This window comes from Hermetia illucens, chromosome 2 (genome assembly GCF_905115235.1).
Source record: "Hermetia illucens chromosome 2, iHerIll2.2.curated.20191125, whole genome shotgun sequence".
Lineage (NCBI taxonomy): Eukaryota > Metazoa > Arthropoda > Insecta > Diptera > Stratiomyidae > Hermetia > Hermetia illucens.
This window is the reverse complement of record NC_051850.1, coordinates 114,962,864-114,976,396: the sequence shown is the minus strand read 5'-3', so window position 1 is coordinate 114,976,396 and position 13,533 is coordinate 114,962,864.

Here is a 13,533-nt window from a genome sequence, read left to right as displayed (position 1 = left end):
TCAGCTACGATATTTGCTTTACCAGGTTTATACCTATGCTGGTAGCTGTATTCTTCGAGAATCGTTTTCCAGCGTGTCCATAAAGATAATTCCGAATGGAGTTTAAAGCCCAAATAATCGCCAGTATCCCTTTTTCGTTTTCGGCATAGTGCTCCTCTGCTTTAGAGAGAGTTCTTGACCAAAAAGGTAGCCGGTCTATTGTTTTGGGTCAAGACAACTCCGTTGTACAATCAGGATGTGTCAGAACTACATCGTTTGAGATTAAAGCATTTTTGAGTTTGCTTAGCGCATCCGTGGTGGTTTCCTTTGAAACTATGGGCTTGTCCTTAAAGAGATGTTTAGACATATGTTCATTTTCTCCTCTTAAGAGGGATGTTAGGGGTTTGCTTTTTTTTTCCGTAGTCGCGAATAAACCGGCGATAATAACCTGACACCTCGAGAAAAGATTTTAAATCTTTTAACTTTTTTATGGTTGGTTTTAATGCCATCCTTGCCAATTACATACCCTAAAAATTCAACTTGTTCATGCATGAATTCACACTTGTCCAATTGGGTTTTCAAATTTGCTGTTTCTAAGATTGTGAAAACCTTTCCAAGATTCCGCAAGTGTTCTTGTTTATTTTTCCAAAATATAATTATGTCATCTATGTAGAGGTAACAAGTTTTCCGTATTTCGTCCCGAAGAATAACATCCAGAGCTCTTTGAAAAATTGCAGTTTTCTCTATATTTGATTCTTCAAGTGGGATCTGGTGAAATCCATTTTTAAGAGCAAGTAACTTTTTCACCTGTTCATCAATTTCTGGCTTCAATGCCATTGGGTGTGGGTACGACTTTGAGTATACCGGGTGTGTTGACGTTGTTCGGATCTCCCCTTTGACCCTTGCTGTGAACGTTAGCCTTTCACCTGAGTTGGTCCACAGACTTTCAAACTTAGATATCAAGTTCATTAACTTGATTGTTCGTTTTCAATAGTAGCATCTATTTTGTAGGTCTTGTCACTATTTGTTTCCGTATGAAAAATGCTTTGAATTTTGTTGGTGTGTTGAATTGGTTCGCCTTGTGGTCGTTTCTGACCAATACCCTTGTCGAATCGCGAATGCTCGTGGATTCGGAGGGACTACCGGTGAACGCTGGTTATAAAATTAAGGAGATTGGGGTCTTTGTGGACTGTTCATCAATTCAGGGTAGAACTGATGTCTAGGTGCAGGAATTGGTAATGGTTAGTGAAAGTTCATATTTTGCCTACGAGGAGGTACCCGTCGGCCGTGTTAGGAATAAATTTCGCTGGTCCGCAACTGTGAATTATTGGCGTGCTGTGTCATGTAATCCACATTCTGGAGTTTCAGGCATAAATGAAGAGCTTGCGGTAGATGCACTGGCTGCCGAATACTAAGTAACCGAGGAAGATCTCCTCTTAGTCCGCGTATAAAAATATCTAAGGGTTTGTCCTTATAGGATTATGTCATAACGTTAAGTGATTCTTGAAGTCCATTGAGCCAAGTTTACTCAAAATCTATGAAAGATGATGATAGACATCTTGGTAGAACTCGGGAACAGTGGTTGTCCCTTGTACGGGAGTAGTCATCTGGTACTCGAGTGTGCTCAGATCACGTTTATCCACATAGCGTAGCGTTAGACATTTCTGTTCTCTCAGTTATGGGGTGTATTGTAGGATTCTAACGCGATGTCCGCAGGCCCTACAATTTCGTTCCATTTCACAGACAGGATTCCGTAGTACTTTGCAGTACCGTTCAAGTGTTCGTAGATTTTCAGTATGCGATCTACTGATTTCTTCCAAAAAGTGAATTCTCCTGGGCTTCTGGAGGAATCTCTGAGGGTTTTTACCGCGTCGGGTAAATTACGGTCGGCGCCGAAATTGAAAGGGATATCAATGTCGTTATTTATGTCAGCCGCAGGGTTTATCATGAACATCTGCCTGCCCTGAGCTCGCAGGGTGGCTGCGACGGTTTGTGTAATAGTTCCCCTCATTTCCTTACTAATCACCTGGTGGTTTGGGACATTATTCTGAGCGGGTATTTCAGCATCTGCTGCAGAGGGAACGTTTTCAGGAGGTAACTCCAAACGGGCCGCCCTCACCATTTTTTTTTTGGATTGGACATTGTTGTCCACAACAATCTCAAGCTTTAAATTAACTAAAATCATTATCTGGTGACAATATGGATATATATCGGTCGCAAACACCGTTTCAAGGGAAACCAAACTGAATGATGCAGCAAAATCTTCCAAAACAGGAATCTTCCAAAACACGTGAAGTGAGCGAAAACTAATCCGACGCAGAAAGAGGTATTTTCACTGAATTTCCGAGAATTTCCAAGATTTTTGAGCGAACACAGCAAATTCCAATAGTTTAGACAAGAAACGAACATTTTACCACTTTAGAATACCTTTTTTATCACTTTGTTGCTCATAATCTAATAAAATATCACTATTAGAATTGGTAGTTTACGCAAATATGAAGAAATTTGAATCTTTGAATATATTGGTTACAAAATTATATATTTTTTGAGTTACAAAATTTTGAATTATTACAGTGGAAGACCTACAGTACGAACATAAGTATAAGGCTGTTGATGACGGCTTCCATCTGCTTGTACATGTGTGTCGATGGGGGCTGTCTTGAGTGTCAACTTTGGATTGTCCTTTTTACCCTGGTTTGGCTGTCCTGGATTATTTGGAACCTCTGCTGATCTGAGTGCGTTTAATTCGCGGCGGTACTTTTTGTTGCGCGATCGTTTGATTACCGAAAGGCAAGCTTTTCCTTTTTCCGTCTGTAAATACTATCTGGTGGGCTCCCTCAGTCTCAGGTTCATCATTTAATGAGCTACGTCGAAGGTTGGACTTATTGTTCAAGCAGCATAGTTTAATTTATTTGGAAACACGATGCGTATTCCTGATGCAGCAACTTAGTGCATCTGCTGATAATTTGTCGATGAAATATCGATCGATGAACTTGTTGACTCAGGTGGTCAAGCGCAGATAAAATGTTGCTATAGTTATTTGTCTGGTTTGATGTTGTTAACTTATATCCATTACAATCTATTTATATATGGAAACATGAAACCTTTCATAGCTAAAACGCCGAGCTTCCGGTTTCCGACTTATTTTATCATGATTTTTGCCTGCACCGCGAAACTGATAAGTGTTTTCAATCTTCTGTTTGTAATTTATTATCATCATCAACGGCGCAACAACCGGTATCCGGTCTAGGCCTGCCTTAATAAGGAACTCCAGACATCCCGGTTTTGCGCCGAGGTCCACCAATTCGATATCCCTAAAAGCTGTCTGGCCTCCTGGCCCACGCCATCGCTCCATTTTAGGCAGGGTCTGCCTCGTCTTCTTTTCCTACCATAGATATTGCCCTTATAGACTTTCCGGGTGGGATCATCTTCATCCATACGGATTAAGTGACCCGCCCACCGTAACCTATTGAGCCGGATTTTATCCACAACCGGAAGGTCATGGTATCGCTCATAGATTTCGTCATTGTGTAGGCTACGGAATCGTCCATCCTCATGTAGAGGGCCAAAAATTCTTCGGAGGATTCTTCTCTCGAACGCGGCCAAGAGTTCGCAATTTTTCTTGCTAAGAACCCAAGTTTCCGAGGAATACATGAGGACTGGCAAGATCATAGTCTTGTACAGTAAGAGCTTTGACCCTATGGTGAGACGTTTCGAACGGAACAGTCTTTGTAAGCTGAAATAGGCTCTGTTGGCTGACAACAACCGTGCGTGGATTTCATCATCGTAGTTGTTATCGGTTGTGACTCTCGACCCTAGATAGGAGAAATTGTCAACGGTCTCAAAGTTGTATTCTCCTATCCTTATTCTTGTTCGTGTTTGTGTTTGACCAGTGCGGTTTGATGTTGTTGGTTCATTCGTCTTCGGTGCTGACGTTGCCACCATTTATTTTGTCTTGCCTTCATTGATGTGCAGCCCAAGATCTCGCGCCGCCTGCTCGATCTGGATGAAGGCAGTTTGTAATTTATTAGGTGATCAAAAACAATAGTAACGAAATCTAACATTTGTTGATGAAAAAACTGTCTTAAAAAACCCTGATATGAATTCCATTGAAGTAGAAACCCAAATCTTTTGCTAATTAGACAAAGTGACCGAAGACGTATGGAATAAACAAATTAATCCACGCCTTTTGCGAAATTTCGTCAATTCACTATCTGACGTTTGTAAAAAATGAAGGAGGCGCCAAAAATTATTGAAAAGTTAGATTAAGAAATATCTTTTACTATATAATAAAAAACAATTGCGTGAAAATTATTGTTGTGATAAATATATGTCAGATACAATAAAATATATAATGGCTATTAAAAATGAATACAAAATTTTTGCTAGAATTGCTGCCTTTTAGAAGATTTCACAGTTTTAACAATGATTTCACATTTTTTCAGCCGTAGTTATGTATATTCGCTAATTTCCATGCAAAAAACGCTTTCGTTTGAACAATTACAGAAAAATATCAGAAAATCTGACTTTTTTCAGGTGTTAACATTTTATGTCCCCACTCTATTTCCAGGAGATCCTCGCCAGTTACGAGGGATACCACGTGTTTACAGGACTCGACCAACCTTTGCCCCACATCGTTTGGATGATGAAGAAACAGCATTGCAGTAATCTCTTTCAGAAGGCTCGGGCGGGTCATCTGAGGCGATCTTTCCAACGTTCGCATTACCACCTTGTAGGCCCCACCCCAAGGATTTATATCAGCATATTCTCAACATTACTTGAACTAGTTCTTTCTAATGTTCCTCAGTTGCTTATGTGCCTCCTATCTCTCTCTCACCTGGTTGTCAGAGGGGATTGTAGGTGGTGGGTCCAAAGCTTCTGCAAAAGCCTCCTTCCCCGGAAACATGTCGCTTGCAAAGTTACCATTCCTTGTTTCAGTAGTAATTGGTGCTTCCGTCACCCTTGCCGGACTTAACGTCTAGCTCCGTGAACGAGAAAAGTACGTCCCCTCATATTCTTTGTGCTGTTCAAGATCCCACTAACCCCCTGCTACGATTTTCGGTCTTCTCGTGTTCAGAAACAGCATCCGTTCATATTCACTGGGTGTAGCGCTAGTAGAGCACAGTAACTACGCATACATGTGGATGAATTAATCATCTGAATGCCCCATTATTTCCTGGAAACTCAAGTGTCCAGTCGTAATTTCGATATGGCTCACTACTTATAGCCACATCGATAACTTTCGCGCCGATAGTTTACGACAGTATGTTCTGCATCCCCTGTCAGTAATCGAGGTTAATTGCATCAACTTCAGCTGGGATTTGCGTTGAGGGCTCCCTTGTGCTCCGTTTACCTACTGCCTGCAATGGACTTTCCAATTTGGCTTGAGCTCCAACATAACGTCTCCTTTCTGATACTGTCTAATGCGGATATCATTATCTCACAAGATGGTGAGTTCTGGGTCTGCCTTTCTGAACCTCGATGCACCTTATCATGGTGCTTGTATTCGGCGTTCCTTAGTAAAACTATACAATCTTGTTGCAAAAAACCGTCAGTACTGGGCCCTGCATGGTACCCGTAAAAATATACCAACGAAATGGTGCTTCCTCTGTCTATAATGTCATTGGTACCAACTTTCCGGGCGTTTGCATAGTACGTTTTCATCTGTTTCATTTCTCTGTACTGCAACTGGCTTCCACCAATCATTCTTCATTTAAGTATTTAAAATGTGCAAATCCTCGCAGAATATTCACTCACCATAATGAACGCGCATTTATATAGCAATAACTTTCCTTTCAAACGCCATGTACTTATGCTCCTGATTGACTTTTCCTTACAGAAACACCAAGATTGCACTGGGTACTTCTTGCACAAGTAGTTCTTGCATAGGAGTAAAATAAACTTGCTGAGAAAAATATTTAAACTTCTAGAAGTATGAATTTTCAGAAAGACAGGATTCTGATTTTCATCATGAATTATTATCTATTGGGGGAAAGATACGTACTATATGTATGTATTCCTCACCAATCTATCAATGAGATCCTGGGATTGCAAATACATATTTATTGACTTTGCTAGACAGAATAATTCGACATAACATTCATATCTGATTGTGGAAATGCACGTGGAAATGATGCCAAAGTAATTTCCTCTTCGGAATGAACAATTGCTAGGGGAACTGATGTCTGCCTTGACCACATGTCTGGACCACAGAATCAATAAAGTGATTGAAGTCGTTTTTCAAAGATGACAATTTTCTCTCCCCGATGTTCTTTGAGTGACATTCCCGAAAGCTGAGGATTGTCACTCAAACAGATCCTAATGCACTATCCCATTTAGTGAGCTTTGAAATGGTTTTGATTGATGGAAACTGTGTACCAAAAGTTAACGTCGCTTCAATTATTCAGCAGTCCCTTTGGACATCTTATAGTGTATCCAAGGGATTTGGCAGACTCCTTCGTGTCAGTAGGAGATAGTGTGTTCCTTCATAGAATTACTAAATAACACCCTAAATGTATTTCTGTAAAATATACTCCCAGCAGGTCTACATATGGCTGTGTATGTATACATAGTCTGCGTGCGCAATGCAATCGACCCTGAGGGCAGCTCTTATCGATGGCAAAAAACTTTCAATGCCCTGGAGAGCAAAACTGCTGACCGAACTTCAGTGAAACATGTAAAAGGAAATTCGCCTTAAAATTAGATTAAAAACAGAACTTTCCCCAAACAAATCCACAAAATCCTTTTAAAGTAATTCTATCCCTAAAGGGATCCTAATTTATTCAGGACGAAAAGGAAAGAAACAAGCATTTTTCCACCAAATTGAATCGGGCGCCAATGAACTTTATTTATCGATTGATTTGAAATGTTTGCTTTGAAATATTTTCCCATCAGAAAGATGAGATAGGGGCAATGGCTGCTTGGAATAGGTAATTCATAATTACTGTTGTCGTAAGCGGATATCTGGTATCGCATTAAGGATTTTGTTGAAAATAACTTGAAAGGGTTGTGAATTTCCTTTTTAAGTGGGATTGTTGGAAAAAGGTAGAAAGCTATAAAAAGGGTATCATGAAGGAGGAATATCATTCCCACATCAATATTTAATCGAATTCTGGAAAACCCATTTCATTTATTAAAGCAATTTTGGAATAACAAATTTATTGAAAAATCAAATTGATACCCATAGTTAGGTTGGTTGATTGGGAATATCTGAATGAATATGGTTAGTTGTATTCGATATAATCCATGGGGAGTTAAATATTTCAACCTGTGGGTTTTACGTATTTATATTGAATATTAAATAAAACGAAATTATTCTGTTTTTTTGATTTGATTCATTTAGCCAAGAAAAAGAAGGTGTCAACACACATTTTGAGGTCGGTCCCCTGAATGCTACTCAATGTGATCGTAAGGCTATAATCAATACTAAAATGTCGCTCTATCAGCCAAAATATAAAAGTCATAATTCGTGCAGTTTTCACCAAAGATTACCTATCGAGTCGCGGTTTGAGGCTTAATTAAGTTAATTAGTTAATTAGCCCTCAAAGAATAAGCGCGTTGTTACTAATGTGCCTCGGGCTGAGTAAACACCATAGTAAAGGTTTGGCCATTTATGCTGGATTGGGCTCTAGGAGCAGTTTAGGTTCAGACATTTTGCTGCTCCATTCGGGAGCCAATTACACAGCATAAGCGCTGGCATAAGGCTCCAGCGGCTCCATTACTGCAGGTAAATCTTTAGTCTTGAGAAGAAAACAATTTTTAAGGTTTTGTGCGAAACAAAACCTTATTAAAATCGGTTTACTCTGTCTGTCTGTCCGTTTGTCTGTCTATCAAACGCATAGTACTTTCCGATGCCGATTTTGGTTTTAAAATATGTTGGAGAGGTGGGAGCGCGGGGCCGAAATTTAGCATTTCTTTGACGGACCCATTATCAGAAGTTACCCAACCGAAAAATCTGGAAAAAATTAGGAGGCTGCCACTATATGCTGCCTAAGCTTCGAAATACCCTTCATACCGATATCTGTTCGAATAAAGGTAATAATAGTATATTACTATAAATTTAGTAATTTGGCTGCGAAACTTACCTTAAGTTCATCCTAGAATTATAAAATTTTGCAGCAATAAGCTATAAGATAGAGCACAACTCTACCAAGTTTGGTGGAAATCGCACTATTTGTAACAAAATTATAATAGGCCAAAGTTGTCGCTTTTGTGCAAATCCAAAACTTTGAATGTCAGTATCATCGGAAAGTGGGTGTTTTCACATAATATATGCATACATTACGTGCTAGGTTTTAATGGGACAAATGTCCACTTAAATACTTTTATAAAAGAAACACACAAAACATTTCATACCTGAAGCGTCTAAGTTCCGGTTTACCGACTTATTATATCTTTCTTCCTATACATTTAAATCAAAAGTTAAATCAAAGAGTGCAGCAAAAGATAGTGATCCTTTAGGCTGCAAGCGCCTAAGAGGAAGGAAGCCACACTAGCGCTTCGGAAGAATGGAGCTTAAAGTACGGATAGCCTGACCCCATGAGAAGTCGTCGGCAACTGAAGCGAAAGTCAAACCAAGATCATTCACAAAAAGGCGAAAACGAGACCGAAGGTGCAAATTCCCCAAAGGCAATTGTTATGGCCTATACGAAGATACTAAGAAAGGTCAAAGCTGATTCCGATGTAAAAAATTCGAAGGAAGGCGATTTCATGTTTGAGTTGAAAAATCCGGGTCGGAAAAAAACTTATGGCTTTTTTAACGAAATTAAGAAATCATTTGGAGAGAATATCGCAGTACGAGCCCAAGTACATAAGAACTATATACAGTGCAAGGAGCTAGACGAATTAACATCCAGAGGAAAAACTTGCACTGCATTGAAAGAGCAATTTAAATTAGAGGAATGGGTGAAGAATCCATTGCGGGTCTAAAAAAATTCGATGGTAGTATTCAAACGGCTACAACGCGACTATCAGTGGAGGTAGCGCAGAGATTATTGGCGGGACGAAAAGTTGGAATCGGAAGGGTTGTCTTCCGTCTGAAAGATCAGAAAGCGCTTCCAGTTCCCAATGTTTAGACACTTCACAATCGATGTAGAAGGGCTACAGATTCAACTGATGCAGCGGCGATATGGCTTGCTGGACGGAAGCTGTGCAATGTACCATGCGTCATTCGACCAGTAGCTTTGTATGCGCACAAATAAGCGGCATAAACAGGTGTTACGCCCCATCCAGTCTTACGTCTGAATTTGAAGACATGTTGGACAACCTTCATGGAAGTGTGGCTAGGTCAACAGACTGAGACTGGCGATTCCCCGCAAAAAGTAATGCATCTCTAAGGCATCTGACGCGTCTATGCCGAGGATGTATATTCCCCTGTGAAAGATCCAATTACTGGTGGAATGGTGAACTGATCGAGCTTCAATCGGCCTCCCACCAAGCCAGACGAATGGTTCAGAGAACGGTAGGTAGGATCAACTTGGAGCAAAAGGGGCAAGCATACAGGGAAACCCGAAAAATTTGAAGCTGGCCATCAAGGGAAGCAAAAAGGAAATACTTTAAGGAGCTCTGCTCGCAAATGGATGTATATCCACCTCCCAGTGGATGTAACCCCAACGCCTACGGATTTGTTATGAGTGATTCAGAGGCTGACCATCACCACAGATCACATTTTGAAACGCATCCAAAGGTTATCTATTCACAGAGGGAACAGGAAAAGAGCTACTGAAGATCTGCAGTAAAGTAGGTGGCGAGAAAGCTGCGGGCCTGGATGGAATACAAATAGCGTCTTCAAGCTGGCGGTGAAATCCAGATCGGACCAGTTCGCTGAGCCGTTCGAAGCGTGGATGTCTGAGGGGACATTCTCTACAGTATGGAAGCAGCAGAAGTTGTATGTTTTCTAGACCCTATGGGGCAAATGCTAGAGTGAGTAATCCATAATAGATTATCCCCGGCTGTTGAAAGCATCGGACGTCTTTCAAATCGACAGTATGGTTCCGTAAACCCAACTATTGATGCCATCCAATTGATTACTGGCTTGATCAAAAATGTAATTCACGAATTATAATTTACAGAAAGGGTGGTAACAACAAATACTGCGCGGAAGTAACCCTGGAAGTGAAAACTTAATTCAACTCGATCAATTGGAGCGGTTTACAAAAGTCGCTGGCGGCGGTTGATGTCCCCAAATAGGTAGGCTGCCATTGTGGATAGCTTCTTAAATGAACGCACGCTCTGGTAAGGCAACGATAATGGAAATCCGCATTACGCTATCTTCGCAGGTATCCCAGAGAGCTCCGTACTGGACCACTTCTGTGGGACATCACACGACGCCATTACTGCGCTTATGCGAAGCAATCGGTGCTGTTAAGGCTGGCACTTGCGAAAGAACGGACGAAAGCGGTCCTCATCACCAAGCGCCAAAAGAGAAATTTCGCTCACATTAGAATCGAGAGTTATATCACGTCACCTTTGTTTGGTTGTTTTTCAAGTTTCGATGTGGACCCATGAATCAGTTAAATACACGTGAAGTTTTTGTAAAGTGATACGTAAGGGATTGAAGTGTTCAAAAGACCCGCCGTCCTCGTTTCCAAGCCTGGCTAGCAAAGAAGCAAGCAAGCGTATCGGCGGAATACTTTGGTGAAGCTTCAGTCTTTCCGGACGTTTTTAGGTTTTGGGATATCTCTCCCCTCTTGGTCGTCTTCGGCCACCCTGGATGACCCTAAACCCATAACCTACCCTATTAAATCACTACGAAATTATTCAGCTAAAAAATTTCGAAAAACAACACGATGATTCCACTATACGAACTCTAGGCCTCCCTGATATCTGTTCAAATAAAGTTAACAACGATATATTATTATATTTTAGGGCCTTAGACTATCATGCCATGAAATTTACCAATAACAAAAATAAGAAAGGTCGTAACTAAAGTTAGTCAATTGCGGAACGTATAGCAACTTCATTTTTTTTTCAAACCAATGAGGTTGTATTTTACGTTACTAACCTATTTTCAGAAAATTTGAATCCTAAACCAGATCAAAATATTTAAAATTAAATATTTTGCAGGTGTTCAAAAAATATTTCAATTTGTACCATTTTTAAGGTTTCGTGTCAAACAAAACTTTATTAAAATCAATTCAATGTCTGTCTGTCCATCTGTCTGTCTGTCCACGCTTCGAAAAACTCAGTTGACATGACCGGTCTAGATTTTATGGCGAGCTTAAGGACCTTATTCTGTTTCAGTCTGGACCTACTCTGTGCATTCTACCGCAGATTTCCAGCAGCTGGTCTTCGGTGTTTATCGAAATTACCATCACATTCAGGGGTCACCGGATGCTGTCAGTATCCCTCCCTTGCTGAGGGTATACGGTCGAATACTATCCGACTCAGCTGTGAGTGAATACCTGAGTCAAATTAGGGTAATGATTTCGAGCGCGCGCAATGGTGACCACTTTGCCTCGTATAGGGTACTGTAATCCTGTAGTGTAGCGTTACGGTCTTGAATGAAGTGTTCTAATACACTTCAAGGCCCTGATTCAATTCGATTCTTTCGCCAACGGTTATTATTATTATAGGTGGTTCGTCTACCGGGGAATGCGAATCTCCTAGGTGAGGATGCGTCACATGTTCTAGCGACGTATTGTGTCAGATTGAGGGTTCTTTCTGTAGAAGCTCCAACTTAATTAGGTTTGTCTAATCATACCTCTGTTAAGGCCGGTTTAATTAAAGCTTTTGCAGACCAGGCTTCGGGTATGATGGTCCTGTGTCACCTCCATATTTCAAAGAAGATTGTCTGTGATCACCCAAATCGCGCATTGAAATGCAGATGACCTAAGCCAACATAGACCTGAAGTTGTTCTCATAATGAAAGCTCCCGACATTGATTTGTTTCCAATATCAGAACCAAATTTCACAGGAAAAAATAGTAGGTTCAATGTTCCTTGCGATATTTTTTATAATGCTAAATACCCTGGCTAGAAAGTCAGAGGCGGATCGGCGATTTTGATCAAACGCCAGCGCAAACACTATCCAATGGACCCTAACAAGGGTTTAATTCATACAACCTCGCTATGCCTGCAGATATTGTTAGGAGAACTTGCCATATGGTCAGTTTATTGACCCCGTGACATAAAGTGATTGGGAGCACTCTCAGCTACTCTTTTAGACTTTAGGCAATACATTCATTGCCGCTGGAGATTTCAACGCAAACCATGCCCACTATGGTTCAAGGTTAGTGTCTCCTAAAGGTGAGGAAATGTATGAGGCCATCTTACGCAGGAAACTTGACCACATATCAGCAGGTCAGCCTTCTTACTCATCATCATCAACGGCGCAACAACCGGGATTCGGTCTAGGCCTGTCTTAGTAAGGAACTCCAGACATCGCGATTTTGCATCGTGGACCACCAATTCGATATACCTAAAAGCTGTCCGGCGTCCTGACGTACGCCATCGTTAAATCTCAGGCAGGATCTGCCACGTCTTCTTTTTCTACCACAGATATTGCCCTTATACACTTTCCAGGCTGGATTATCCTCATCCATACGGATCAGGTCACCGGCCCACCGCAACCTGTTGAGCCGGATTTTATCCACAACCAGACGGTCGTGGTATCGCTGACAGATTTCGTCGTTATGTCTTTCTAAGAACCCAAGTCGTAGCTCTTATTGGTTGTAATTTTCGACCCTAGATAGGAGAAATTATCAACGGTCTCAAAGCTGTAGTCTTTTATGTTTATTCTTCAAGTTTTACCAGTGCGGTTTGATGTTGTTGATTGGTTGGATTTTGGTGCTGACGTTGCCACCACATATTTTGTCTTACCTTCGTTGCTGTGCAGCCCAAGATTTCGCGCCAATCGCCGCCTGCTCGATCTGAATGAAGGCAGTGTCTACATCTCGGGTCTTTCTTCTAATGATGTCGATATCGTCAACATGAGCCACAAGTTGGGTGGACTTAAAAAGGACCGTGCTTCCCGCATTTACATCTGCGTTGTGAATCACTTTCTCCTGGGCCAAGTTAAAGAGGATGCATGATAAGGCATACCCTTGTCTAAGACCATTGTTGACGTTGAATGGTTTCGAGAGTGATCCTGTTGCTTTTATCTGGCCTCGCACATTGGTCAGGGTCAGCCTAGTCAGTCTTATCAATTTCGTCGGGATACCGAATCCTCTCATGACGTTGTATAGTTTTACCCTGGCTATGCTATCATAGGTGGCCTTAAAGTCAATGAAAAGATGGTGCCGCTGATGCCCATATTGCAACGGTTTTTCCATCACTTACCGGGGGGAGGGGTTATCTTATCTGTTGGTTTGCCTGGAGTGAAGCCTCTTTGGTATGGGGCAATGATGATCTGGGCGTATGGAGCTAGTCTACTTACTGCCTGACTGATATCAACAAACTTCCCGACCTAGTCGACTTTGGAGTTTCAAAAGGAATCCCACGCCAACGTACAATGGCGCAAACGATTTATGAGCTATCGTCAGACCACTCCCTCTTCATTAGAGACTTAGAGACCAGGGCAATAGTGCGAGAAATTGAGTGTTCCGCTAATAAACAC